Source organism: Stomoxys calcitrans, chromosome 2 (genome assembly GCF_963082655.1).
Source record: "Stomoxys calcitrans chromosome 2, idStoCalc2.1, whole genome shotgun sequence".
Taxonomy (NCBI): domain Eukaryota; kingdom Metazoa; phylum Arthropoda; class Insecta; order Diptera; family Muscidae; genus Stomoxys; species Stomoxys calcitrans.
This window is the reverse complement of record NC_081553.1, coordinates 29,365,973-29,369,647: the sequence shown is the minus strand read 5'-3', so window position 1 is coordinate 29,369,647 and position 3,675 is coordinate 29,365,973. Positions and strand designations below refer to the sequence as shown.

Genomic DNA, 3,675 nt, shown 5'->3' with positions numbered 1-3,675 from the left:
TTAAACATTATCGGATATATTTCTCTGTATAAGAATAAAAAAGCCTTAAGAATTTTATTTTTAAGAATTTTTATATTGAATGTTTATTTCGAACATCCTAAATACTGCCTTATGTGCTTTTGAACGATTGCCTTGCTGCTGATCCATAAAATAACATCTGAAGAATTGTAGAGCCTAATTTTCGTTTGCCAAGATTTGGATTTGAACTCGAACTTCATCTTAATTAGCCCAAAGTAGATCATATTCGCCAATATTATACTTTGGGGGTGTCAAAGTTGACATGGTAAAATTTCAGCCAAATCGGTTAAAAATGTTGACTTCTAGGGGTTCAAAAAGTAAAATCCAGGAATCGGTTTATTTGGGGGCTATACCAAATTACAGAACTTTCGGATGAAAATTGAGGCCTCTAGGGCATCATATAAACCGGAGATCGGTTTATATGGGGGCTATATCCAATTCTAAACCGATATAGCCAATTTGCAATCCCCAACGGCCTTAATCAAAACGAAGTATCTGCTCAAAATTACATGCGGATATCTTTACTGAGCCATATATTGGCATGGTCGTTAAATTTGTATCCTTTGGCCTTTGGGGGTATTTAGGGAAGGGGCATTGCTCCGAATAATGTAAAACATATTCTAGCCCAAGAAACTAATACTAATACAAATAAAAAAATGCCATTGTCGTTGTCTAGCGTTCGAAGCCATCAATACAACTTCTAAGAGATGAACAATTCAAATGTGTATGCCATGGGAAGGTAGTCGTATAGAAAAAAAGTTTATATATATGTATGTGGAAAATTTATTTTTACCAGCTGAAATTTGCAGCAAAGAACAGCTGTGTTTTGAAAACCATCTGTTTAATTCAAATAAATCAAAAAAGAGATTAAAGGCTATTCTTACTCTCCTGCAAATTCTTACTGGAAAAGTACCCGAACAGAACTATGGTTCCAACTAAAGACTTTTTCCTTCTAAGATCACTAGCTCGTTTCGAAAAAAAATGATTGGGCCTATTTCTAAAATTTTTGGGGTACTGATTTGTGGAAGTTAACTTGTAGTTGGGGATTTTTGCGCAAAAAGAATTCGAAATTTGGTGGCAAGAAAAAAAACATCCTGGCAAACACTGCATGTATGTACTTTGACATTGTCATAATAGCGGCGGAGAAATATGCTTATATACCCGTACGCAGCTTGTAGAGCTTTAAGTAAATATTTTTAATAGCTTAACTTTCTGCAATAGAGCAATATGAAGCAAGAGTTGCTGTCTTATCGACAACTCATTGTCTTTTCAACGTTGTTGCGTGCTTTAATTTGATATTGAATAAATTGTTGCTATCGACATAAATCGTGGACCCAGAAATATGCTACATTATTTGCACTACAGTGTACTAAAATATTGGGTTGCCCAAAAAGTAATTGCGGATTTTTAAAAAAAAAGTAAATGCATTTTTAATAAAACTTAGAATGAACTTTAATCAAATGTACTTTTTTACACTTTTTTTCTAAAGCAAGCTAAAAGTAACAGCTGATAACTGACAGAAGAAAGAATGCAATTACAGAGTCACAAGCTGTGAAAAAATTTGTCAACGTCGACTATATGAAAAATCCGCAATTACTTTTTGGGCAACCCAATAATAAAAGTACTGGCGTTATCAACAATTTAGTTTTATAAATCTGCAATAATCTAATAATATAACACCTCGATCATGCTCAGTTATTTAGGCAAAAACTCTTATCGACTTAACACATGGGCAGAAATGAACGGTAACTCCAGCAAATATGCATAAATTAAGCACAAAAAACAATTTTTCTTCGTAGTATTTTAAACTGCTCTTAGAATTATGATTCTAAGAGTTTGACTTAATTTAATAAACTATCTACAATTGAAGTATGTAATTTATTGACGTTATTAAAAGCACTTGTAAGTGACTGAGATTTATATGTGGTATATATATAAGCTTTATGTGGTACTATAAGGGAATAGAATATAAAGGGGTAAAGCAAGTAAAACATTCTAAGTTTGACCGAGATGAATCTTGAGAACCAACTACCATGGATTCTACTAAATTTACAAAAATGAACTTACTTGAAGGACTTATGTTTACTTTACGTATAAAATTTCTAACAAATGAGTCAAATATAGATGCCTCTTGGGGTCGTAGATTACTTATCAGGATATTGATCTATATTGGAACTATATTCATCTAAACAGCATTTAATACGGATGTGGAAGTCATAACAGAACATTACGTGTGATATTTCAGCCGAATTGGATAACAATTGCAGCTTCTAGGGGCTCAGGATCTCAAATCTGGAGATCGGTGTATATAGAAGCTACAATATCGGGTCATAGGCCGATTTACAACATACTTAACGGGGATGTTGGAAGTCATAACTAAACACTCCGTTCAAATTTTAAATAAATCGGATGAAAATTGCGGCTTTAGGGGCCCACGAAGTCATGTCGACGAAGACCTTCTTACATGGGGGCTATATATAAAACTATACCGATATGACCCATATGCAATACTCAACGGCCTATATCAACACAAAGTAAGTATGCAACAGCAAACGGACATGGCTAGATAGAAAATTCGAACAAAAAGCCAGCCGTTATCAAATAGAGATTAGGCTGATGTTCGGTGGGCGATAGCCCAGTAGATAGCACATCAGTTTAGCAAACAAAGGTTCAGTAGATCAAATCCCGGCGATAGCAAATTACGTTTTCAAATATGTAACAAGTAAAAGCGTGCTAAGTTCGGACGGGCGGAATCTTATATACCCTCCACCATGGAGCGCATTTGTCGAGTTCCTTTCCCGACATCTCTTCTTAGGCAAAAAATGATATAAGAAAAGATTTGCTCTGCTATTAGAACGATATCAAGATATGATCCGGTTTAGACCACATTTAAATTATATGTTGGAGACCTGTGTAAAATGTCAGCCAAATGTCGAATAAGAATTGCGCCCTCAAGAAGTAAAATAGAAAGATCGATTTATATGGGAGCTGTATCTGGCTATAGACCGATTCAGACCATAACAAACACGTATGTTGATGGTCATGAGAGGATCCGTTGTACAAAATTTCAGGCAAATCGGATAATAATTGCGACCTCCAGAGGCTCAAGAGGTCAAGATCCCAGATCGGTTTATATGGCAGCTATATCAGGTTATGATATCATAACAAAACACGTCGTGCAAAATTTCATTCCAATCGGAGAAGAATTGCGCTCTCTAGAGGCTCAAGAAGTCAAGACCCAAGATCGGTTTATATGGCAGCTATACCAGGTTATTGACCGATTTGAACCATACTTAACACAGAAGATAGAAGTGATACTAAAACACTATGTGCAAAATTTCCGTCAAATCGGATGAGAATTGCGCCCTCTAGAGGCTCAATAAGTCAAGATCCAAGATAGATTTATATGACAGCTATACCAGGTTATGGAACGATTTGAACCATACTTAGCACAATTGTTAGAAGTGATACTAAAACACTATGTGCATGTCCGTCCGTCCGTCTGACTGTCGAAAGCTCGCTAACTTTCGAAGGAGTAAAGCTAGCCGCTTAAAATTTTGCACAAATACTTTTTATTTGCGTAGGTCGGTTGGGTTGTAAATGGGCCAAATCGGTCCATGTTTTGATATATGTAGCTGCCATATAAATCGATCTTGG

At 35.6% G+C, this 3,675-nt stretch overlaps 1 protein-coding gene across 1 annotated transcript in view; it reads right to left on the bottom strand.

Annotated features, from left to right (window-relative positions):
- The window catches only part of LOC106082590 (serine protease snake), a 163,930-nt gene that overhangs the window by 37,005 nt on the left and 123,250 nt on the right, over positions 1-3,675 (bottom strand). The gene's annotated exons all lie outside the window — the stretch shown is intronic.